This window comes from Oryzias latipes, chromosome 2, assembly GCF_053564925.1.
Source record: "Oryzias latipes strain Hd-rR chromosome 2, Olatipes_Hd-rR_3.1".
NCBI lineage: Eukaryota > Metazoa > Chordata > Actinopteri > Beloniformes > Adrianichthyidae > Oryzias > Oryzias latipes.
Genome location: NC_136238.1, coordinates 14,756,077 through 14,783,287, shown reverse-complemented (window position 1 = coordinate 14,783,287; position 27,211 = coordinate 14,756,077). Strand labels below are relative to the sequence as shown.

At 41.5% G+C, this 27,211-nt stretch overlaps 1 protein-coding gene across 8 annotated transcripts in view; it reads left to right on the top strand.

The window, feature by feature from the left end:
- Window positions 1-27,211, top strand: part of si:ch73-383l1.1 (receptor tyrosine-protein kinase erbB-4) — a 350,557-nt gene that overhangs the window by 81,149 nt on the left and 242,197 nt on the right. The window contains exon 1 of one of the 8 annotated variants that reach the window (XM_078933288.1): window positions 20,954-21,020. The exons of the other annotated variants lie outside the window; for them this stretch is intronic. The gene's annotated coding sequence lies outside the window, so the exon portion shown is untranslated. Of the gene's footprint in view, window positions 1-20,953; window positions 21,021-27,211 lie in introns of those variants that run through there. 8 annotated transcript variants of the gene reach the window in all.

Genomic DNA, 27,211 nt, shown 5'->3' with positions numbered 1-27,211 from the left:
CTTACGGTTCTACCCCCCCTCCTCTTGAATCACCTTCCTACCCCCAGCCCCCGGCATCCCTCATTTTTTTCCGTCCGGTCCAACAAAAGACTGTTACAGATATGAGTAAGATCAATATAGTTTAGCCTAAATTACAAAAGGGGTTTATTTAAATATACACCTCGTGTGACCCCTATTGTAACAGTAAAGTCTGTCCAACACAAAAGGATTTCAGCTCTCATCTGTCTGCTCAGCTGTGGGACGGGAGAAGTTTAAAAAAAAAGGTCATAAGTTCTTTTAAAGAAAGATATTACCGATAAGCTCCAAGCAATCGGCGTTAAGTAACATCCATACATCGTCTTGTTTAAACAAATGGTAATCTACAGGTATAGCTTAAAAAGTAGCATCATTTTAGCCAAGTCAAGGAGCAACAGAAAACTTTTTCTGATCATTTATTGATGGTACTTGTATTTTATAACTTATTGTAGCCCTGAAACTGAAGCATTGGCCTTCCATTTCTTTTAATATTACTGATATATTCAGCCTACGATAGCTCTGATATGTACACCCCTCCGAAAAAGAAAAAAAAAGCAATCAAAAGAAAGAAACGAGGCATATCCTGAAATTTAATGTCGACTATGCCACAACCATAGATTCACATTGGGTCCGCATTATGCTACCTTCTCTTATTTATATCCTGGATTTCTAGATGCATATCTGTATTTTTTGGGTTGCAGTGGGAATGCTTTGCAAGGTATAGTCTGTAATTCTTTTTATGGTTGATACCAGTGATGCAGTAAATTTGTGCTGAAAACTGTTTAAACTCAAATAATGAAAAGTTATCTTTTTCTGACATTTTCTTTTTCACCCCCCAAAAAAGCAGGCATGGAGTCCCATTCTGCTTGAATGGTAATACTAATATGGGATTCAGACATTTAGTATGCATGATAAAAATGTGCTCGTAATAATGCTTTTGGGATAAGAAAAAAAAAAAGAAAAATAAGTCAACTCCTGACGGGGAGTCTGCCCGCATGCTTTAATGAGGTACCATCCACTCCTGACACCGCAGTGATGGACAAGTCGCGCATATGTAAAAGAGCCTTCTTCTTAATCAACACCAGTGAGACAGATGTGATGTGACAAGGACAAACGCACGATGGCGGCGGCTTCCTTGTCTGATCGTCTATTGTTTCAACGTGTTGCGCTTTCAAAGTCTGGTATGGACGGGATCGGGTTCCATCACCTGCGTCCCATCAAAACTAAACACAGTTTGATTAGCTGGATGATTTCCAGTCCAGCTGGTTCTAAGGGCTTAGTGGAGACAGGAGGGGGCGGGGTTAATTTTGGATTATCTGGTCTGTTTGCTTTGGATGAGTGAAAATGAACACGGAATAGCTTCTTTGCATAAAATTGACTGAGATTGGACCTGCTGATCCTTGGTGTCTTTTATGACACCGCCTGTAGGATTTCAGTGCATGGAAAGCAGTGTTGAACTGTAGCTAAGGAAGGCTGTTACTTTCCCGTTGTCTTTTGATATTTTCCATCTCGAACGAAAGAGTTCCTGTTTATGGGGGAGATTGTTGATAGAGCCGTTTCTGTGAGTTTGGCATCTTTCCTGCCGATGGGCCTTCGGAGCCAACATTTTTCCACCATTTCAGGCTGTTTGCCTTTTTTTTTAATCAAAAGCCCTTCGAAAGGAAACAGGCTCTCGTCTTTTACAAGAATTCCTCAATTCATTGCCTATTCACAGTGAAATAAAGTGAAGTGGAAGAGTAAGTCAAATTTGCCAGGGTTGCACTGCATATGTGTTTTTTTTTTTTAAATTTTAAATGTGAAGAATTGTTGGACTACTGAGGCCGTTTGTCCCTCGCATGTTATACTGCTAAAGTACATTTTCTAAATTATTTAGAAAATGTCAAGTAAACACTTGTAAAAGCTCCAATATTTAGTATTAAATATTGGTAATTGTTTGTATTTCTCTCATTCTGATGATACTTGCATTTGGTACAGATGGTTTATAAGACTGCATTTTTAAGTTGGAGTGCTTTTTAAATAAAAACTTGACCATCTCTCGACTACCATTAATCCTCAACCTTTTACGCAATTAACGTAATTCCAGAGGATTCCAAAGCAGACAAAACATTCTACTACTAATATGCAACAGTATTTAATAGTGACGTGCTTACGAAATCAACATAAATCATATAATTTTGACGGATAACAAAGCCATTTTTTCCAGAATCCATTGGAATGGCGTCGATGGCGTAAATGGTAGTCACCAGTGACAACTTTGTTTTCAAAGGTGACACCTAAGGTGTTTTATGTTTCAAGAGATGTTTGATCCGTACTGTTTTTTTTGTTTTTTTTTTTTTTAGAACATTGGTATTGTGACAATCTGCTTTATTGCCAAGACAAACAAACACAGAGGAAGACGCTAGAAGAAGACGCTAGAAGACGTGTTTCAGAACTGAATCATTTCGAACACAATGACCAGTCAAACCCAAACCCAAGACCTTGTACCAAATAAAGAAATAAAAAAGAAAGACGTAAACTTCTGTCCCATGGATGTGGTTTGGATATAAGACCAACATGGACTAGACAACAATAAAATGTGCCAACTCCCGGTCCCATCAATGGACACCAACACAAATAAACAAAATTTATTACCGACGCAAAACCATTACAAAATATACAGAGAGTCAACAAGAAAACTTGCAAAACAGTGTAAGTGTGATGACGTAATTACTTATAAAAGCTTAAGACAATGCATCTGCGTCCAGACACTGTTATAAAGTAAGTGCAGTGGTCTAGAAGTGGAGCGGTTCACCTCTGATTGGAAGATTGCGGGTTCGGTTACCACTTTGTCCTTGGGCAAGACATTGAACCCTACATATATGTGTGTTTTTTGTAGGTTGTCAGCAGTGTAAGGCATTGAGTGAATTGGACTGTGGATGTGAAGCGCTACATAAGTGTTTACCATGTAACACTACATGCTAAATTATTTTAATAGTGGATGCTTTCATGTCAAACATAGTTTTGAGATTTCGTGGAAGCAGCCATTTTGAAATAATCAGTCCTTCCACTGCCTCTAGTGGAATGATAATCCATTACAGGGTAGAAACATGTACCAAATTATATTCAATGGGCTCATAAGGAAGGGTTGAATCATGCTAAAGAGATAGGCGTCTTAGAATATCATGTGTCAAATAACGTTGTAGTGAGTATCACCATTACTTGGTATATCATTTAGTAGTCCTTATTCCAAAACACAAAAATTGCATCAAATGACTTAAAGATGAGTTGCTTTTTCCCTTGTTTGTGTCTTGAAATTCCACTTTGTTTCGAAACTCTAAGCGTGTTATTAGCCAAGTTGTCCGAGAGTTTTACTTCCCCTTGACCTCCCTGCTCCTCCGTCTCTGGGCATTTATAATTCCATGTTGATTCTCATTGGAAGTGGCGTTCCGGCCTACCTGAGTATTCCTACTGTATGTTAATTTACCCTGAAAGCACGGCTTGGTCGATACCCTCTGCTGCCTTATTTACATTCCCCCCGTGGGAGTTTGGGACAGCTATAGTATAGTAATCCAATGATTTTATTTCTTTGTCGGCAAAGGATCTTTTCAATTCTGTTCAATCCCTTGGGTGGAAATAAACAGACATCCCTCATGTGGGAGGCCCAGGCTTGTCCAGATGCTATCTCCAAATTGCAATTGTCTTGTGCTGCACGTGCTCTCCGGTTTCTTGGATAGGGATCGACTGACAGGGTCGCTCTTCTGCAGAGTGCATACCTGTTATTAAGAGCTGATAGGCATGGGGGGGGGCTTTCTTTCTTCTGGATCAGACAGCAAAGAGAGACAATAGGAATCGAGGTTTCTTTGTGCGTCTGTCTGACGAATGTCACTGGGGGATCCTGCTATTTGTGTGTTTCTCGGCTACAATGTTTGTACATGACCGAGGTGGGCTGCCGCCTGGAGGACAGGTGCAGACTCATTTTTTATCCCGCGTCCTCCCCGTCAGCCGAAGCTTTGTCACCAGCTATCTCCCTGCCAAGGCTCGCTATTGATATTCCTGAGTGCCAGCTGGTTAACATTTTGTTGTCACCGCTGCATCTTTCTTACCTCTGAGCTGTGACATTACAGAGATGTTCAACATTTGGTTAAATTTGTTGGATAAAGGAAAGGCAGCAAGGCATTACGCAGTGGCAGCTTTTAGCAATCAGTATCCCGCTGAGAGTCTTCTGTCAGCGGTGCGGCGCACGGAAACTCTCATATCAGCCGGGGTCAGACGAAGATAAATAACCGTGTTCACTGGCAAACGGAGTATTTACAAATATTTCCCACTGCAGCGAATGCCCTTGATAAGCTGGACTCACGCTGAGTGATTAGGCAATTAACGCTCGGACATAACGGAAGCTGTAGGCGCTCGGCAGATGCACGCGTTCCCCCCGGACCATTCCCAGCTGATGACGGGGCTGCCCCGCGGGCACACTCCACAGATTTATTTACCCGGCGAGAGGCAGCCAGGCTCAGCCGCCCTGCGGTGAACTCTTCCTGCGTTCGATCAGGAGATGCTCATAACTCAGGCGGTCCATCAAATCGATGTGTAGCGCGTTGGATACTGATTTAGGATGGTAATTAGAGATGTTAATTGTTTTCATTACTCAGGGTCGAGCGCCAAAAGAAGGGGGGTGGGGGGGGGGGTGTCCTTCTGGTTCTGGTGGAGGCTTTTTATTACTCCGGTGGCCTGAACGTTTCATCCAGATGGTATCTCCATCTTCGTCTGACGTCCATGTGGCCTCGCAAAACTTTGGATCTGAAAGGAACCTTTGTGTTTCTGGCATGGAACCAAGAAAGTTCAGCTTTGATGTATTAGTTTCTGCTAAGCAAGGTCGAAAATGATTTGTACCAGACGAGTAAGGTTTAATGAATAGTTAAGCATGCTATAAAATAAGTCCTGACATCTATCCCTAACTATTAGGCAATAATAAATGGAAGCACGTGTATAAAAAGGCTATATACATTTCAAAAACCAGACTGCTTTTGTCAGGACAGAACTCAGAGCTGGACTTAGATGCAGAGTTTAGAGCCTTTAACCTCAGGTGAATGCTTTTTCTGTGGCAAGGGAAAAGACCAAACCCACTGACACGGGACAAGGGAGACTCAGACCATTTAAGACATGAGGGAGGGAATCACGGGTGGAAACAATCAGGGAGGGTTAGACAACCTGTAGGGAAACACACCAGGGCAGGAAGTAACACGGTCTGAAAAGAGAGGAGAGTTAGTGTTTCAAAATAAAACAGGAAGTGCAACACAAGAAAACACAGGTGACAGGCAATGACCAAAAGGGCACAACTCAGGACAAAACATAAGACTGACAAGAGGGAACAGCTTGAGAGAAAAAAGGCCATTTGATTGGGAACTGTCTAACATGACTAAAAAAAAAAAAAAGATGAAACGAGCCCTTCTACATCTACAATAGAGGGCAAATGTGGCAAAACAAGCATATCAAAGTAAAGTTTGCAACAAGAGTACAAGCTAAAGGGGCACTGCAGATGTTAAAGCTACAGTACTTCTGTCAAACACTCAACTTTTTAAATTTGTCCACATTATTTGAAGTCAGTGATTGACAATATTGGAGTTGAAACGGGTTCAGAGTTATCGGTCACACCTTATGTGCTGGTGCAGCTCATTAAAGGGTTTAATACTGAGTGAAAAGTTCAGCGTCCGCCCTTCCCTTGTACCAATGTTGAAAATTTTACACATGACTGCCGGTTCTTATCCTTTTTAGAATAATGAGCAGGCTGTTCGTGCCTTTTATCTGTAAGTGACATTTCTATTGGAGGATTTCGCCTCAGATGTTACTATCTTTGGACAGAGGACGGAGACCTCCTTGACCTCCTCGCCGAGAAAATCCTTGTCACTCCAGCCGAGCGTGATTAAGACGTTTCCTTCTTCCTGCCTTCTGATTTCGGCTCATGATAGTTACTCCATGTGTAAAACGCCGCTCTCTAGGATTAAAAAGGAAATCAGTGGTGGTAAAAGGGCCATTTAAGTCTAAATGTCTCTCTCTTGGAAAAGATGTTGATTTGATTTAGTGACCTTTTTAACGTAAAGACTTTTTTTCCATGCCTTTTTCTAAACTTGTCTTTGTTCTGCTTGTCTGGATTGGGCAAATATTATATATTTTACGGGAGACACCTTCTGGCTTAATTTGTGGTTATTTTTTCCCTATACATATATACAGCTCAGTGATTGGTTGGATTATTGCAATCAAGACAAAAACATTTGGTGACACCTCAATAAATAATAGTGCAATGGCTGCAATTAGGACAGTTGGGATAGACACTGAGTTGTTGGTGCCATCACATCAAAACACACAAACACCGAAGCCCGCTGCTCTACCTCGTCTAAGTCCAAGCGGTTGCCAGAAATAGCCCTGATTGGGGCCTGAATAATTCAGTGTCATTTTTTTCCCCCCTCTCCCTCCTCCAAAAAAGACTTGGGGAGCAATTGATGAGAGCGGATGAATATTTAATGGCTCAGAGTCTCTTGGACAAGCTGAGGCTCGGGTTGACAAGCTCCAAGAATTCAAACAGGGAAGAGTAGAATGAAGAAGGAGGTTGCACAGTGTGAGGCAGAACAAACAGCGAGTGGAGATGGGAACACGCAGAGGCAGATCTGCACCGTATAGCTACAAGCTGCCAGAGCTGCTGGGTTTTTACAAGCATTTAAGCGCCTGATTTCAAAAATGTAACACAAGTGTTTGATTGCCCTTGTGAAAAACTTTGACTAAACTCCTTTGGCCATGATTTCCTGATCATTTCTTTTTTAGGTTTAGTCCTTTTTTTCTTCTACTTCCTAGTAAATAATTAGTTTATCCACAAGAGCAGAACTAGCTGAAAAAAAGTTGTCAAGAAAACACAACCGAGGCCAAATGTTACATTCCAAAAGGGCTTAGAAAAATCTTTTTATTTCATTTTCCCACAGTCTTCTTAGGCATCCCAAATCCGCCTTAGCATCAGACCATGTCAGACAAGCGAAACATATTTAAGAGCGTAATAACCTATGAAACCCAATCGCGACTGATTGGATTCACAATATAAGACTCTGACATTTGGAGTTCATAAAACAAGTCCGATATTGCCAGGAAACGCTACAAATGTCAAGAGTAATTAGAGCTTTCATTTTGGCAACAAGTGTTCAAGCAACCACTTGCAATAAAAAGTCTATGTAAACACGTTTTGGGCTTCTGCATTAAAAACTCTGGAGTACTTCCATAGCTACGCAGGATTCTAGGACTATTTTTGGGCTGTACATACAAAACGTGTGGACAGGTCGAATTTTGACCAATCATGGACTCTGATTTGGTAGCAATATATGGATGCGTCTACTTCAATTCTCAGAAGTGTTAATTGTGGTTTGTGTTCAGATGGAATTATATGACAGTATGCGTCAGACGAACAGGCAGACGGCTGAATCCAAGTGCAGCAGGTTTATTAGCTCAGCTAAAAGTCCACAAAGCTAAACCAGGGTCAGGCAGGCAGCAGTCGATAACAGGCATAAGATCATCCAAGGAGAGACAGGATAGTTAGAATCCAGACGAGAGTCAGGGCAGGTGGGAGGCAAACAGAGTCAGATACAGGGTCAGGAGACAGAACATCTGGTCCAAATATAACTCTCAGTAATGAAGGCAGAGTGGCACAAACAATACTTCGCACTGAGTTCAGCTTAGTGCAGTGCACTGAGAGTCAGGAAGTGTGGCTAGAACTCTGGTGACAGTTCCTGCTGGTGACCAGAGGGGGAGACAAAGCTCTGACTTCTATAGACATAGATATCAGAACAGAGTTGTGAAAGATAGTCTGGAGCAAGATGTGCAAGACATGGACATTTTAGTTAGTTGGTGCAAACAAATTTCTCTAAAATGAAAGAAAAATCAAATCATTCCTTCAAATGTGTAGCTCTGTTCTTAGTCTACCACGTTCAAGCGACCCCTTTCAATAAAAAAATCTCTGTAAACGCATGTAGGTGTACGTTTTAGGCTTCCCCATTCAAAAGGTTTTCTACGAACAGTTTTCCGATTCTACGTACTAAACGATCAGCTGTAGAAAACGCTATTAAACATAAACCAGGTCAAACTTTGACCAATCAGGTACTCTGGTTTGGTAGCAGTAAAGTACGGGTGGTGTCCCTTTTAATTAACGGAAGTGCCAAAAATTTGAAAATTGATCATGAACGAGAAATTAATAATTCTGGTTTGTGTCCGGCTGGAATTTTATGACACCAAGTCTGTCATACATCGGTATAGAGCTGTGAAGGACAGTGCAAGACTTGAACTGCTCTGGCATTTTACGTCAAGCTTCTTCCAACTGTAGGTGGCGGGGAGGCAATAGACAGTAGAAAAAAGAAGAACCCTTACCAGCTTCTCTAGTGGGAGCACCATGGGCTAGACATGCACTTAAAAACCTGGCGTTGACGATGCGCCAAATGACTCATGTGTCTGTAACTCCTCAACTGTTAACCCTTACAGCAAGAAGAACTCTTCCAGCAGATTCTGAAATGAATAAAACCAGCGTTGTGCTGATATCATGGACCTCTCGTTTGTATTGTGTTGACCATGTATTGATGGTCAAAAATGTATAGTTTGTCAAAGAGCGAGTGTTGTTTAGACGTCAAAGGATAACTATAGTGGGAGGGGCTATTTAGGAAAAGCGAAAGCACAGGAGAGAGGGAGGGGTTGAATTCTTGTATTTTTTTGTGCTTTGTTTTGAACAATTGTAACTTTCTTTTTACATTTTCAGAGTTTCCCTTGATGGAAAATATTTTTGTACCATGTATAAACAAAGCAAATGTACGGCTTTCTTAAAGACTACAGCCTCTCGTGAGGGATTTCAAAATAAAAGCTTTGCCTTTTGACATTTGATCTTTAGCCTTTTTTCAAAAATCTGTGTCAGACTGTACAAGGACGATAATTTTGCTAACCAGCCACTGATGGACTGTGTTCAATAACCCCGCATATAGCATATTGCTTATTGCACAGAAATTTAAATTAGTTTTATTACCCTCCACCCACAGAAAAACTCAAGGAGGTTGATTTAAATATTCCGACCTCGGAGTGCAATATTCACGTACATTCACCAACGAGAACAGTTTTTGAAAATGAACAATCACAGACAGAAAAGGTCACCGTTGTGCTGAAGTAGTGCATTATGGGAGTGGAATAATTGCTTTTTTTCACATTAGTTCCTATTGTAATGAAATTGTAGCAGTGCCCGACACTGAATGACAGATTACGCCCGGTTCAATCGCACAAGTCTGGGGGTGGTGGCGGTTGGGGTCAATTGGCTTTTGTTTGAAAAGTGTGGCTCTCCCAAGTCTCTACATAAATCGTTTGTATCATTTTCAGTCTTTTTAACTAACTGTGCCACTTTCATCAAGGGTTTGTGTCATCGCACTCTAATTGTTTTGAAGTGAGAGCCATTGTCTGAGGGGAGAGAATGAATAGACCGTAATGATTTGTAATGTGTCATATTTAAAGACACGTAGCAGAGCCTCAAAGCAGTAATTTAGCTGATCTTTTTCTTTTTTTGCATGTCTGTTCTTTGTCTCTCCTTTGCTTCCAAATGTAGAGACATCTGTGTGTTCCTGGGTATGCGCGTCAGCGCGGACACGCTCACAAGCGCAGCTAAGCGCCGTTTCTTGGCGGCACTCAGATCTTTGAAACCCAACTGTGTTAATCATGGTTTATGTGTGGGAGACATCAAACCTCCCTATGCTTCGCCTGCCTCACCCGCTGGGTTAAACACACACGGGCGCGGGACTGCTCACACACACACACATCTCAAGGGCACCTTTCCCGTAGTCCCCTTCATTTACAATCCGGACGATGGGCGATCGGTTATCTGCTACAGTCTCCTACTGCAGGAGAGATGAATCCCTTTATGTCATTGTTTTACAGGGTGGAGGCACCTCTTTTACGGTCCATTCTCACTCTGATGGGCCCCTTTATGAACTGCAAGCATCGAGCAGTCGCAAACAAGAAGAAATACCACAAAGCCTCACCAATTGCGTTCCAAAAAGGAAATAACATTTAACCTGTTCCTGCTAATACTAATTTTTTTTTCAGGGTATTTTCTTCTTTAGTACAAGTTATTCAAGTTATAAAGTAACAAATCAGGTGCCTCAATAAAAGTATGTGGTCTTATGTCAATTGTTGGAAATGTGTGATAGATTCTACACAGCCAACTTTCAAGTGGCAGGGGTGTAGACCCTAAATCCTGATAGTTGCCATAGAAACAATGATTCAGACCGACTCAAACCAATCACTGGCTATATTCAACTTCCCGCCCTAATCCTTAACTATATAGTGCGGGACTGTGTAGTTCCATGGATTTTAAAAGCAATTTAGACAACACACTCACTACTTTTTCTTTTTTTTTTAAACGGTGAATATGACATCATCGATTTCACGACATTAAAATCCAATTAATATGAACTATCATTTATGAATCCACTGTCTTCTGAAGATTAAGAACGTTGATGGTTTGTAAAAAATGCATTTAAATACATTTTTTGGGCAAAAATTGCTCAGAAGCAATGCATCATGGTCCATATTCGCCAATCTAGTGAGCATCAATGCACGCTGCTTTTTCGCAGAGACCGCTGGGAAATTTCTAGGGCACTGGATTTTGGAGTTGTAGATTCAGACAGGCCTACAACATGGCAATCTCACAATATAGTGCACTATATTTTGAGTAGGGAAGGACTTCAGCACAACCACTGATGACTAACATCGTCTGGCTCAATTATTGTGGCATCCATATTGCAAAAAATAGTGAATGGATTGACATCATTTCTTTAGAGTCAGACGTAAGCCATTGCCTAAGGCTGACATCACTTGTACTTCATCCAGTTCCCTTATACAGTCAATAGTCTGGGGTTGAAACAGACGTTGAGGGAATGTATCTGTGGATCTCCAATGTAAAGATGAGTTAAAGAGCTGGGATTGCATCCTTTCTGGCCTTAACTTGGTCTCGTCAAAGTTCGAGAAGTTTTACTGCCAAAACAGAATATTGGAATTTTTGAGTTCTCTGGTCAAAGCTGACTCCTACCCTTTATGGTGACAGTTGCAGGCAGTGTGTACGGTGGAGTGTGAAGCGCTGGCCATGAGGTGTGAAGGAGTAGATGATTGCTGGTGTGTTCCAGTTACAGAAGATGTTCTTTAACGCCGGTGAAGACACTTGATGTTTTTAAAACTCAATGTTATTGCGATCCTCTAAATAGAAGGTGTTTGCAGCTAAATACTCGTGACCACATACACATACATTTATCAATTCACTTATTGAATAGGACAATGAATATATTGATGTATATATTAGATAAAAGTATCATTGAACTAATCCTAGTGAAGTTCAATAGTAAATAAAAGGTAGCAGTGCTAAATATTAGGTACTGAGAGATTTTGATACTGAGAGATACCTTGTTTAAAAAAAGCCTATAGATTTGAATTGTTTCACTAAAATAAATATATTTTATAGAGGAATTATTGACCTACATCAACCATCATCCTTATGGGCTAGTTTTCATGTCAGGTGAAGCTTCTTTCCCAACTTCTACTCAAAAAACTCCTTTCTTTGTGGTCTTAATTTGAATATTTGCTTATGTCCTTATTGGGGATGCCAAATTCCTCAGTTTAAAATCGAATGAATCAAATTGTGGGGAAAGTGAATTGAATCCCTACTGAAAGGGACCCAAAAATGAAGGTTTTGAACCGAACCATTCAGAAAGTGAACCATTGCATCCCTAGTCCTTACCACATCACCCGTCCTCCCAAAATAAATCAATATGAATGAATGATTGAATGAATGTAATAACTTTTTTAAAAACCGTATGTAGTATAATTTCAAAACTTTAAGAATAACAACAAAACATTATAAAGAGCAGCCCTTCGCTGGAACAGAGTTTACCTTTTGCGGCCTTGCAGTTTTTAAAGTGCAATTTTACTTTTTCTTTTTTATATGGTGTATTTTGTACTACGTCCTGATTGGCTATAGACCATTGTGCATCAGATGACTTTGTGGAGTGTCTCCTGTTCAGTATAAAAAGCGCTCAGCTCACCAAATTTATTGGTAGCAGATCTTTGGTTTAATTCTACAATACTGGACCTTTTCTTTTCTTCAAGCGTTTTAAATTTGAGAGATTAAACAAGACAGAAAAGTGTGAAAATGTTCGTTTCTGTCTGAAAAAAGCATTTGAAGTTAGGGGTTTTGCGACCCTATAATATTTGTCAGAAGTAAAACTGACTACTGTAAGGATTTTTGCCTGTTTCACAATATTTTCCCGCAACTAACCAGGGGCCACTACCCAGCCAAAAGAAGGCTAACCTACTTAACCCTTTAACACTGTAGTTTTACATTCTTTTGACTACCATAACTCTTCATCCGTTTACGCAACTGACATATTTCCAGGGGATTCTGAAGTACAGAAGCAACACTTTATAGTGGTGAAGTGGTTACGAAAATCAACATGGATCAGCTGATTTTGTCATGGCGAAAAGCGGCTTTACGATCAACAGTTATGTTGCTCGCCTGAATGGTCGAAGAGTTACAGTATGCTAAAAAAGGGTGTGTACTTTGGGTGTCACTGGCGACATTTCCTATGTTATAGAACTGAGCTTATTTGCTATAAGGTTCGAGTAAACAACCGGATTAGCCTAACTACCAAAGTATTGTTTAAAGTATCTGTAATATAGGTTTTAATAATGTCATGGAACAAAGAAATATGTGGATAAAATTTATTTAAAAAGGTAATGAACCGATTGAGCAAATTAATAAAATTAGCCTCACTTGAAATGTTAGCATTACCATACTTTATGTGTTTTCATACTAGCAGTTTTATTAAATATTCCATCTGTTTGGGTAACGCAAATTGTAAAATCCTGCAGAGGGAAAAAGTGACTAGTTTAGAATGACGGGTGGAACGGGGGTTCATTTGTATAGCTAAGTGGTGCACCGAGTTGTAAATAGTGTTTATCTCTAGGTTCTTTGACTTTCTAACATAAAAGAGTCAAGATGAAGGGAAGAAAAAAGGCAAACATCTTTTTCCCTGTTCGGCAAACACACACAAGCCCCCTTGCTTTCCCTACTCTGATCGCAGCTTTCACAATTAGACAAACCGCGATAACAACGTTTATGCAGCGAGGAGATCCATAGCAATGATGCTTGGAGGGCATCTCTCTGTGGGCAAGGCGGTGGATGCTGCTTACCCTTCACACAGACACAGAGTGACGAACCCCGAAATGTTAAACTGGTAACTCCTAGTTCCTCTTGGGGAGGTGGGGGATTGTAGGGCAAGGGTGCGTCCTTGATTCCCTGGTGGGTGGGTGTTTAGTGAGGAAAGCGAGAATGAGACAAGGGAGTATGCTGTAACACAGATAAGAATGAGCAAAACTTGTGAAGCTCCTAAAGCACCGGCATTCAGGCCAAACACTGGATTCCAGATTGCAACACTACAGGACATATCAGTCATTTTTATTCCTGAGTCATGGCCAAGTGGGTTACTAATAAAAGAATGATAGTTAATGTGTTATTTTCCTCACTTCCCCAGGCTTGGGTACCATCTTTTTCAAACTGCAGCTACTTCACAATTTAGTTTTCAAGCCATTGGCACGTTTGTGTTTTAACCCTTGTGCTATCCTATGACCTACCCTTACATTGACGTGTTCTCCCTAGCATGATAAAGGTGGAAAGATTTCATGTAATCCATGGACACCAGTGAAGATCGCAAATCATTGAAGAGAAAAGGTTTAGCGCACTGTCTAGTGGGTCTAGATGACCCAACTTCCAATGTTAAAGTGCCTAGGATAGCACAAGGGTTAAAGGAATTTACTTCGGGTGACAGTAGTGCAGTCGGTTAATTTACCTTAACTATGTAAAATCCAACATCATTCTAGATTTGTGAGCAAAAACTACATTGTCTGAGATATATATTTATTATACACCACTATATTTATGAAGATTGAAATTAGTGGTCTTGTTATATAGCTTTTTCTGGTATAGATAGTGATTATTTGCAGTGTGAGGCACACTTATAGTTTGAGTTTAATTATGTGCATACAGAAAAAATCCCTGTCTTTTGCTTTATTGTGCTTGACTCAAGCACTATATAAATATCTATATCAGAAATGTGAAGTTGTTCGTGTTGATGCATCAGGGAACTAGTTAGTGCTTCCACTACTTTTGCTTTCTAATCCTCCTTCCCTGGAGCCCCACCCGATGAAGATCGACACATCTTCGCCTTCACTCCTTCCTCGCCCATCACTCGGCCTTTTATCCACCGGCTCGGTGCAAAGTCACGCGTGGTCCAGCACGAGCGTTTCATGTGTCTTGAGAGAAAATTACAAAAGAAAAAAACATGCTGTGTACCATTTACCAGAATGGGAACTGTCTTCTCACCTGCTGTTTTTTTTCTTTATAAGGAAATAAAAAAATACTTTAAAGGGAAAAAAAAACATCAAAACCATCCATTTATTATATTTTTTAGCTTATTGCTAATAGGGTTAAACTCAAAATCATTATTTTTATATACACTTTTTAAAGTTGCTGTATTTATTAAACCCTTAAACTTGAAAGATTTTAGATCTGGCAGAACCTAAAAAACACACGCTTTTTGTTTTGTTTGTAGGTAAAAGTATTCGGCCTGCAATAACTATTTTGGGTCCTGCGACTAATGATGATCTCACATTTTGTGTGGGCTGTCCGTTGGTCTGATGACGTTTAAGATAGTGCTTGGTCTGCAAGTTTACACGCTAACATTTGGACCAATTCAACCAGACTGCACACCATAAATTAATATTTTTTTCTGATACAGTCATTCATTCACTCACGTTGGAAAAATACGTTTATACTGCCAATGTGTCTCCTTATTATACATTTGGTGGAACAAACAATTATGTCAGACACTCCTTAAAATTAAAAATAGCATTATTAGTTATGAGGGAAAAGAACTTTAGGTCACAAAATGAAATGTGAAATAAAAAAAAAATACAGAGTAGTTTCTGTGGGCATTTGGCTACTACAAAGTGTTGCATATCAGCGCAAGGCTGCTTTTTCCCACTTCCAAATCTGCTAGAATCCGCGGAGCAGATTGAAAAAAGGAATCCAAACCAAAAAAATAACTAGAATGTCTTTTGGAAGTGACCATGGTATAAGCAGGTTAATGGCCTTTTGAAGTGTGCTTTATCAGAATTAACCTAATGCACCTAATGCACTTTGCTTCACGTCAGATGGTTAAGGCTTCCACGGCGTGCGTTAAGTAAGGGTTAATGGCCGACAAAGTGTGCATTATGACTTTTTAACGCACACTTCGAACGCCATTAACCCGCTTATCCCATGGTCATTTTCAAAAGAAATAAATATTAACCCGTTTTTAGTCCTTTATTTTTTTTCCGATTTGGATCGTTTTTTTCTCACGAAAAGCAGACTATTAGCGACGTGGTGCAGCTCCTTGTCATTTTAACGTGACATGGCAACGCCCCACCGCTGCAGTCAAGATTCGGTGATATAAAGCGATATATATATATATATATATATATGCTAATCGTCCCGATGGGTCAAATAAAGCATCAGTTCAGAGAGGAAGTTCTCCTCTTACCAGTTGTTTTTTTCCAGATAATGAAGCTAAAGGTTGTTTTAAAGAAGCCGGCGCAGTGATACAGAAGATTTGAGATAGGTGACCGGAACTTCTTTTTGGGGCTTGCGGTTATCACTTTTTAAAGCACACCTTGCAGCCAATCAGAATCGAGTATTCACCCGGACCATAGTATAATTTCTGATAATGCACACTTCGTCGGCCATTAACCCTTACATGTGGTTAAGTTCACCATATATATCACAAAAGGACTATTCATTGGCTGTGCGCCTTAAAATCCAGTGCGCCTTAAAGTGCAGAAATGATAGTCAAGGCCAAAGCGGGGTCATGCTTGGGCCAAACCTTTGTGCAATTTCTTTTAGTTTTCACCAAAGTTGGCATTCAGGGTTTCTATAGGTTTCTTTTGTGTGAGTGTGTGTGTGTGTGTGTTTTTTTTCTTGGCATCTGCTTGGCCCTCTTTTCCCTAAAGCGCATCGCCATAATTCTCAAAGCGGATGCTTCGAAGTGATGCATCTCTGCCAGATGTGCTTATCCGTACCTCCTCAGTCATATTGCTTGCAAAAATGACTTAATTAGAGGCTGCAATAGCAAGTGTGTGTGTGTGTGTGTGAGAGAGAGAGCTCTATTTTCACACTGTCTTCTAAATGCTGTGATTTTATCTGTGTCCTCGTTTGCATCTGTTCATATACCACCAGAGCTAGGCCTCTTCGTTTCTTCTCAGCAACTTCTTTCATCCCTCCTCACTCATCTCCCTCTGTCTCGTCAAGATCCTTTTTATTGTCGTCCAGCTCATTGATGTTACAGATACCAATCCCTATCCGACTGCAATCGCGGATTCTCGCGGCCGATCCATCACAAGGAATGACTCTCTCTTCTGATTTCAGCAGCAATAAAATACTTTTTTTTTTTAACATGCCCACAGATACAGCTTTTTTTTCCTTCTCCCCTTCTCCTCATATGATATTTGACAGATAAAAACCAATCTTTATTCTCATAAAGTGCCAGCAAAAAAGAACGAGTTCTTCAGCCCTTTTCGTCCTCTGTGTCTTTAGAGCACACAGTGCCATCTAATGAGAGATTTGTACTTTTTTTTTCCCTGACTCTGTGGCGCTAAAATGTCCAATTTACCCCCCAAAAAAGTGCACCCAACGAGCCAAATTACTAGCTAACCTAGGAGCTGTAGATCATTACACGAATCCGGAAGAATGAACGGTAGCGTCTGACCTAAGTCTTTTTATTTTTATTTTTTTCCACTCTCCTATTTCTTCCCAGGTATCTTTTACAAGAAGGGAATGCCCAGTAGCTTTGGCTAATGGCGCATCAGTCTGCGAAAAACTGCGCTTCAGCAAATCCAGTTAGGCAGGATCGTCTAATTGGACAAAGGCGTGCTGCTCGAAAGCCTTGGTGTGGATTTTATAAAAAAAATAAAAAGGGGGAGGGGGGAGAGTAGTTTTACTGAATCCCCATCTACACCCTCACGCACAAGGAAAGTGGAAATTCCCCCTCTGGTGGGAAAACAGACCAAAGCACCTGCCATTCCTTTGCTGCATTCCCCCGACCCCGACTGATGAAATTGAGGTTTGAATTCGCTAATAAGAAATCAATAGGAGCACAGCAAGAACCCCCGAGGCATCTGGGTTCCTGCCCTGCCATTCACTCATCCTCCACTTCGTTCTTCCTGTCTTTATTCAACCCTCTGTTTGGTCTGTGCAGCGGCTCGATTCCCCCGATTTGAGTGCAAAACACAAACAGGAAAAGCTTTGAAAGTACAGATCAGAGTGGATTATTTACTTCAGTGGTTTGGTTTTAGGGCCAAAAGTCACAAGAAAGGTCTATCTTGTTTCGCTACATTCTAGAGCGAAAATTTGGCCACACACTCCAAACTCACCAAAATTTGCTCGCACCTGTTTAAAAGTGAACATTTAAAGTGGACAATCAACCCCAAAAATTGTAAAATATCGAACGAAACCAAAGCACAAATGTCAGGAATATCCAAAAGGAGGTTTCGAAAATATGGGCTAGCCAAGGACCAATGACTTGGCAGCCATTTATTTTGCTAAATTTGACAAGGTTCACATTTTCCCAGAGTATGGAAAAAGAAAACTTTCGCTTTGGAAATCTTACACAACATTTTGCACAGACGCTACCAGCCTGAGTCTACAACCACATCTCAAGTTTAGTTGACTTTTAAGCTCAGAAAGAGGGAGCTATTTTGAATATTCCACATAAAAAAAAATTTAAAAAATGTTGAAAGTGGGATTTTCATCGATCGGCTCCTAACTTCTCAAGCATCATTGGGGAGCCTCTTCAGGGCGGGGAAATTGCTTTTTCAGAGTTTGTTGATTTAGAATGACATTAGGATGGCAATCTCGCACACACACACACATGCACACACACACTCTCTCAAACACACATACACGCACACACATTTTGCAAGGAAGGTGGGACCTAGGACCATCTGTCCCCTGCCTCTTCCCTGGTGGGGGGTACGGGCCCCTTTGCAACGGCGGCCGTGTCCCCGGGGTGCCGGCTTCCTGGGCCCGGCGGTGCTCTCTCCGCACAGTGGGGGGGTTCATATTACATCTGAGCCGGGGGTGTTCGTGTCCCTGGGGGGTGGGTTCTGGTCCTTGCTCCTGAGTGCTGGGCCCCGCCAAATTTCCAACTGTGGCCGAGCCTGGTCGGGCCATATTTACAACACCCCTTGTGGGCCCTCTTTTTTCCCCGGGGTTCCCCCCTCCTGGGCAGGGGCGGCGGGCCCCTGCCTCGGTCCTCCCTGGACCAACCGTGGGCCGGGCGGATGGCTGCCTGGAGGGCGGAGCGGGTCTCCCTTGGGGGGTCCTGGCTCGTACCTGGGGTTGGGGCGGGGGGATGCCCGGAACTCCTGGGTGGTGGTGGGGTGCTCGTCTGGGGCTGTGGGGGTCCTTCTCCGGTGGGGCCCTGCGTTGGGTTCTCCCGGCGCGGCGGGGGGGCTGCTCTCCTGGTTGGGCTGGGGCGGCGCTCTCTTTCCCTCCGTGCCTCCCTGCTCTCTGGCTCTGGGGGCCTTGCGGCGGCCCTGCTGGCCCTGGCCTGGGTGGCGGGCTTGGTCGCCCGGGCGGCGGTTGTTCCCTGCCGGTTCCCGTGTGGCGTTGGGGGGATTCCGGCTGCCGCTGCTGCTGCGGTGGGGGTCTTGGGGTGGGGATGGCTGGGCACTCTCCCTCCTTCTTTTCACGTTCCACCATCCATTTTAGAAGAACATAAACACTCACCTGAGCACAGGTGTTAGCTCAACAGACTGAATGACTGAAATATTTCACACTAGTTGGTTTTAAGGCATAAGTATGCGTGTGAACACTATCTGTTTTGTGTACATGTCGACAGGTGGACATTTTTGCAACTAACAGGTGTGTTTATAACATTTGAGTGTGTGTGTGGACAGGCTCCGCCCTTTTTTTTTTTTTTACATTTGAACCTTACCATAATGATTAACAACCAGTAAACTTGTTGCTTTATGCTGCTTCATGGTCTTATCCCCCTTCCCCTCCTATTATCACCCTCCTACCCCCCCTCTCTCTAACGTCCCTCTCTCTTCTTCCCCTCTTTCCTTTTCCGTCCGGTCCAACACCAAAGATTTTCAGACATGTTTGAAATTAATAAAGTTTGGCCTCAATTACAAAAGGGGTTTATTCAGACATACCTTTGGTTTGTCTGAAGATTAATAACCCCTCTTGTTAAAGTAAAATATGTCCAACCAAGAGGCCCTCAGCTCTCATCTGACTGCCCAGCTGTTGGACAGGACAAGTTAAAAAAAATAAAAAATAAAATAAAAAGGATGGCAATCTCGCTAAAGTGGCCTGTTGCTTTCACATTGTCTATCGGAATTTTGTAATAATTCATTCCATGAATCCATGGGTCAAGCTTACCGAACCCGTGACCTGACATGGTTAAAATAATAAATTTCTCGTTCCCACGAATTAATATCTTGTTCCCACAAAATAATATCTCGTTCCCACGCATTAATTTTTGCAAACGAAATAATTACTCACGTCAAGTCATTCATGAACACGGATATGAGCAATATTAGGATTTATAACAGATACCTTCACATTTGTGTCTGTGTGTGTCTCATAACATTGCATGGAAGACACAGACGATGTTTAGTGATCAAATTTGTGTATTATTGTACCATCTTAGATGACCCCACCCTTGAATTGACGTGTTCTCCCTACCATGACAAAGGTGGATAAAGGTGGAAAGATTTCACGTAATCCATGGACACCAGTGAAGATCACAAATCCTTGAAGAAAAAAGGTTCAGCGCACTGTCTAATGGGTCTAGATGACCCAACTCTCAATATTAAAGTGCCTGGGAGAGCACAAGGGTTAAAAAGCACAAAAGCAGCAGTAATCAGGTCTCCATGTCTGGGTTCATTCACATCCCGGTACGGTCTCCATCCTGCTGCAAAATCCGCTTTCCGCTGGAAAGATATTATGATATTATTAAGATATTATTTTGTGGGAACGAGATATTTAATATTTTACCTATGTCAGGTCACTGGCTCCATACCAGCCGATAGAAATGATACGGCATATAAACGTATAAGAAATGTAGGGGTGGTTAACAAGTGAACCTCTGTAATCCAAAAATGTACTTTTGCCAATTCTTCTAAAAATTGCATAGGCCTGTTCGTCACCCCAAGGCGGACAGAAAATAAAATGGTTGCTATAGAGATAAAACCACCAAAACATTCACCATTTTCAGAAAATGTGTCACTTGGCATAGATGAGGGTGACAGGGGGGGGTGTAGTAGCCGCATAGCCAGTGAGGTTAAAAAGGAGGGCATCAAGGGTGGAGGAGGGGCCATACAAGGCTCCTCGCGACTTCAATCTATCAATTTTTTTTATTTTAACAACACAAATTTAGAGCTTTTTAGGGTTTGTGTGCCGATTTATTCACCATATTATAAATTTATCAACAACCCGCGCTACGTCTATTTTTTTTGTTCGTTTGTATTTTTTTTGCGTTCTTTTCTGATGTAAAACTGTGTAACAAATCCCCACTACTAAAAGGCAAAGACTCAAACCTGTATTTTTGAGTAGAACCTTTAGCTCAAGTTCAGTTTCTTCTAAAGCAGAAAAAGAAAACTCAAAATGTTTGAGTTTGATGGATTTGACTCACTTTCAGAGAAAAGATGCAGAATAGCCTCAGGCGGGCAAACAAATTTGATACCTGCCCTGTATTTACACCTTATTCTATAAGTGTGTCTGCTCATTTCACCCTAAGGGATCATCAATTATGAATGCTACAATACTGGCATGACCATCACTTTCTTTTCTTTTCTCTTCTCTCTTCTAGGTAAGCCAAGGATCCCTCTATTCTCCATGTGTCTGCAGAAGTGCCCCTGCAGTAGTCATGAGTAATGTATGGCTTATTTATCATGTATGCTTTTGGGTTACTCGTTATGTGTTTGTGTGATTGGAATCAAAATCCAATCCCTGCGCGGGTTGCTTCTCCATGAACTGCGCTTCGTCTTTTGCATACTAATTCATAGATTAGGGGCGGTTTGTTGCACTGATATGTATTTTTTAGGGGGATGGCTTTGCTTTCAAAGTCCAACAAAATCCTGAGAAAATTGAGTTTAAACTAGGAAAAAACAGTTTGTCCTAATCAAAAACTTACTGTAAATAACCTCAGTTTCGCAGGATTCTTCTGTGTACATCGTTTTATTGCGATTTAACGCGTGTTCTGCTTCCTAATTGGCTGTAGACCACTGTCAGTCTCCTCGGTGCCATGTCGCCTGTGCCTTCAGCTTGCCAGAGCTACACAAATATTCAATCGTTTGTTTCATTATTTTAAAATGTACTCATTTTGAAGTTTAACAAGAAAAATGTTTGTCTGAGAAAGTGTATAAAATGTAGAGTGAGGGGTTTTACCGCCTTAAAACATTTATATTACCACTTTACGGATTTCATTGATTGCGGGCAATTATTAGGGCTTAACTCCCACGATAAAAGAAGCTTCAATATTGTTCACCATTTTTGCTGCCCTGGTAAAGTTAGGATGGAGATCTGAGGGGCTTTCAGCTACCAGAATAGTGTGTAAACAAAGAGCTCTCAGTTATGGGTGAGGGGGAAAAAAGGAGGGGGGTTGCTCCGGACCAACGATCCCCCAAAGAATTTAGGTGAAATTCCAGTGAACTAATGCCAAATTTAGGACCTAGAAAACCACACTGGCTTTTTGATTTTTGGCTAAAATCTGCAAATTATTAGTTAAAAGAGCACTGGGAACACTTTAACTATTGCTCAAAGGTGATCGGAGTGGTCTTTACAGACATTAGCGCCAGAGGTTTATCCTAGCCCTTCTTCCTTTAACTGAGTCTGGCCTCAAACCGGTGACATGCTCCTTAAAAGTGTATTGCAATGTCCGCTGCTACACAGCCCAGAAAGAAGAAAACTTATGCAGTCACTTCAGATGCAAAAAGACAGATGCAATAGGTATAGTGTGTACCCTGTGTTGCAACAGGTCTCTAGAAGCCAATAGCTAATGATATGTTTCAGCAGTTGGGGTTTTTTTTGTTTTTGTTTTTTTTTTACTTGTCCTGTCCAACAGCTAGGCAGACAGATGAGAGCTGAGGGCCTCTTGTGTTGGACATATTTTACTTTAACAAGAGGGGTTATTAATCTTCAGACAAACCAAAGGTATGTCTGAATAAACCCCTTTTGTAATTGAGGCTAGGGTTGGGCGATGTCCCTTAAATATGCCGTTGACGATGTTTGCTGTCAACCATCGGGATGGACGATGACATCGTCGGGGGGGGGGGGGGGGGGGGTATTTTTACATTTTTCGTTCTTATATAACTGCTATTCGTTTTTTTTGCTTTTTTCATTTTATTTCCCAACTAATGACTAATCCGCGATGATCCAGTATAAACTGAGGGAAGTGACTTTAACAAAAAAAGTAACAAACAAAATAGAAAAGAAGTAGTCCGCTCCCGCACTTCACTACTGAAGTGGACCGGCGGAGCGCGGACTTACAGCTTTGTGTTTGAGGGGAAGGGGGGGGGGGTGCTTTGTTACATGAGCGCTATGTGAGGGAGATTTAAGACTGCGATCCGTCCCGCAGCTCTAGGGGTACAAGCAACCGAACTCAGAACCGGGTCTAAAAGTGTGTGTCTGAGCACAGCTCGGATCGTCAACACACAGCTGTTTGAGCTTAAACGCAGAAATGTCGCTCAGTCCTTAGAAAACATTCAAACAATCACGCGGATTTGTGTTTCCAGTCGTGTCCCGACTAAATAAAGGCTGATGTTATTCTTACATGTTTACGTGCAGCCAGCAAGCAGCACCACCCAAAGCTAATGTTGTTAGCCCATGTTAGCATAATGCTAATCCTGGCTACGTTCAGAAAAAGCACTGACCACACGGATTAAAATTCAAATGATGAGCGAACAGGTGTTTCATAATAACCGTAACATTATTAAAAGCACGTTTAGAAGATCATCTCGTATTTTACCGAGCTGACATGTCAATGTATATAGCCGCTCGGCGCTGTTTAACATTGTTTTGTATTGAATTGTTACATTCAATAAAGTTTGAAAAAAAAAGCCGCTTGGCGGAATTTATATCCTTCCGTTTTAGAACCCTACTGCGCATGTGCGAATGATTTATTCCGACGGAAAGTGTGACCTTAGTGAACGTTTTTATATTCTGAAAACATTTTTCTGGGCCCATGTACACGGTTGGATTCTAATCCGACCATTGATCCCATCAAGATATTTTGTACATGTAACCGCGGCTTATGGTGTCGACGCGCAACGTGGCGGGGGCGTGGCATCACGATGGTGGTCTCTCCATCGGGATGTCAGTCACCCATCACGATGGACGATGATATCGTCCATCGGCACAACCCTAATTGAGGCCAAACTTTATTCATTTCAACCATGATTGAAAATCTTTGGTGTTGGACCGGACGGAAAAGGAAAGAAGGGAAGAAGAGGGAGGGATGTCAGGGGGGGGTGATAGTGAGAGGGGGGGTAATACCATGAAGCAGCACTGAGCAGACAGGTTTACTGGTTGTTTATCATTACGGTACAGTTCAAATGTAGTACAAAAAGGGTGGGGCCTGTTCACACACACTCAAATATTATCAACACACCTGCTAGCTGCAAAAATGTCCACATGTCAACATGTACACAAAACAGATAGTGTTCACGAACGCATACCTATGCCTTTAACCCAACTAGTGTGAAATCTTTCATTCATTCAATCATGCAAACTATAAGTGCAAAGGTGAGCTAACACCTGTGCTCAGGTGAGTGTTTATGTTCTTCTAAAATGGATGGTGGAATGTGAAAAGAAGGAGGAGGAGCGCCTAGCCACCCCCACACCCAGACCCCCGCCGCAGCAGCAGCGGCAGCCGGAATTCCCCCAACGCCACACGGGAACAGGCAGGGAACAACCGCCCCCCGGGGGACCAAGACCGCCACCCAGGCCAGGACCAGCAGGACCGCCGCGAGGCCCCCAGAGCCAGAGAGCAGGGAGGCGCGGAGGGAAAGAGAGCGCCGCCCCAGCCCAGCCAGGAAAGCAGCCCCCCCGCCGCGCCGGAAGAGCCCAACGCAGGGCCCCACCGGAGAAGGACGCCCACAGCCCCAGACGAAGCAGTTGGGTTGTTTAGAGCGTGTGTAAATAATTCTCCTTAAATTATCATGGACCGAAATCATGAAATACTCACACCGACCTGCTTTTCACTGCAAACTCCGTGTCAGTTTACAAAATTAAATAAAAAAAATTTGACTGTTAGCCAAATACTAAGTATTCCTTTGCATTTAAAAAATGCTGGGAAACTCAGTTTACTTGCAAGTAAACCCTGATGCGTTTCAGCATTTGTGGGATCTCAAGGACCTTAGGGTTAGGAATATCTATTCAATTTTCATTAAAAGACACAGTTTTGTGAGGAATTAAATGTGCTTGTCTTATGTCATGATGCATTCCGCGTGGTGAATAAATAAATAAATACATTCAAATAAATAATACAGCATATATGTTTACGATATATTTACACTAAGTACTATTGACTTAAGCTCTTTTTTGTCAAAATTTAGATATTGTCTCAGCTTCTGTTTTACCTACAGTTTCCAGTCCAAAGGTTGTAATGTACTGTAGGTCAATTATTACAAGACAAACATTTTGCACTCACACCACAACCATCTGTCCTCTTAGCAAACCTTAGGAAGAATTTCGTGCATCAGAATGAAACAATAACGATTTTAGCAACTAAACAAACTAAATGAAAGGATGAACTTTGGAGGTTTGAAGATTTTTGCTAAAGAGAAATAAAAAATGCTGGGAAACTCACTTCACTTGCAAGTGAATCCTGGTGCATTTTAGCATTTGTGGGATCTCAAAGACCTTAAGGTTAGGAATATCTATTCATTTTTCATCAAAAGACACAGTTTTGTGAGAATTAAATGTATTTATTGCCAATATATATGTAGATAGTATTTGTTTGAGATGATCCCGCCTCTAAACCGGCAGCTGTAACGGATCAAGTGACAAAGCAAACCAAAGAGGATTGCAGCAAAGCATACCAAGTCATTGGAGCTGTTTTAGTGAAAAGGGCCTTTTGAACCCCTTAAAAGTCGGAGGTGCCAACAAAAGTCTATGACTTCCATGGTACATAAGTGTAAACAGTGGCATAGTTAGACGGATATTTTGGTTGTTTAAAAACAGCGCTGCGGCCTTTTTCACACTCAGGTGAAGGTTACAGAGGTGCCGTTGAATTCCCTTGTAATTGCCGTGCTCAAAATTTGACGTGCATCTGTATTCCAGTTTTATTAACGCAGTTTCACCTGACAAACAGGCAAGAGGTGTCTCATTATGTTGTGAAGTTGAAGGATAAGGTGGGTTTAGGTCCATGGAGGGTATAATGATTAGTATTGGCAGAGGAAAGAAGAAGACAAAGGTTGAGCCTTTTGGAGAGCATATTCTCAACTTCTTTTGGCTGACCTTCTTTCCCTTTTAAGCCTTTGATCTTTGTGACCCCTTTATTCATGTCAACTTCAACTCCAGTTTTTATTTTAGTCTTTTTACCACAAATATTCAAAAATATTCAGCTACTTTTTTTTCATAAAGAAAAAACTCAATAAAGCTACTTTTTTATGACAGCATACAGCCAGAAAACGGCCATGTTTAGGCGTCTTTTAGGTTGTGGAAAAATAGAAACCAGGCAATTATGTTCAAATGAAATAAAAGTGTGGAAATTTCTGTTCGATCCAAGTCTTACCCTAAAACCTGAGAGCATCCAAGGAAAAAGCTACCATCAAAAACTGCTTTAAAGATCTCTGTAGATGAAAATCAATATTTTTAGTTTGTTTGAACATGTTTTTTTCTTATAAAGGAGGACATATGTTAAGAAAATTTGGCTTCAAATTGAAATTTCTAAGGATTTTATTATTCAAATCACTTTAAATCAGGAGCAGCTTTAAAAAAATCAGTTTAAAAGAGATTGTTTTTGTGATGTAGCAAATGCGACTAGATCCATGTACGTATTCATTTTCCCCGTCCAAGCTGGCATTTGGCTCAGAACTGTACGGCTGGATGGTTCCAAGTCTGTTTAGGTTGGGGGTGTGAGGGCCTGTAAGATAGTGGTAGAACCTGTAGACAAAGACATGACAGGAAGGGGATGCTCCCCGCCAACAGTTCTGCCCACAACTTATAGACACATTTTAAATGATACTGCAACTTTGCAGAAACTGTGTCCTAGAAAACAAGACATTTTTTTTTGTGCTAAAAACAGCATAATCGTAATTAAGGGACAAGTAGGTCAAAAGGTAATCAAAGTGTTTTTGGTTTTTAAACTATTTTTAATCAGTGCCAACAGGAAAAATGCTTCTTTAAGTACTTGTGAATGCTTTGGGAAAAATTAGTAACATTATTTAAAATAAAATAAAAAACTCTTTAAAATTACAGATCCCTTAAGTCCTTAAGGGATTTTAGAACAAATACAAACACTATCAAAACTTAGCTGAAAAATTCTATTAGCCCTACAATATAGGGTGTTTTCAAACGTCGCTATAGGAAACAGCTGTTTCCAAAATGTCAGAATTTATTGTACTTGCATTTTACGTATCAAAACTTTCATTTTCTTGCCAGACTGATTAAAAAAAGAAAAAAAGTAAACATCAGCTGTCAGATTTCTGACAGATTAGTGACGAACCTGCTAATTGTCCTAGAGGAACGCGCCTCTACTCGGAGGCTGCAATCATTCCCTCATCCAGCTGATGGCTCGCCAATCAGAACCATACGCTTTAACACACCAACTCCTCGCACAACCTCACTGTGCGCCGCAGATAAGCGCCAGAAAATGAGCTGACCTCCATCCTTCCTGTGTTTTCTTTTTTTTTTTTTTTTTTCCCGTCTGCAACTAATTAATACGTGCCAAGCATTTGAACCTCGCCGCAGCTTTTTTAAATTTTGTGTTTAATTGCAGTGCCGCTTGATTCGGTGGACGTACGAGTGCACCCACGCATGCTAACCCTCCATCCCATCCACAAAAGCACACAAACAGCTGCTTTGTGGATGATTTGGGATTTGGGGTGATTAGCGATGCAACAT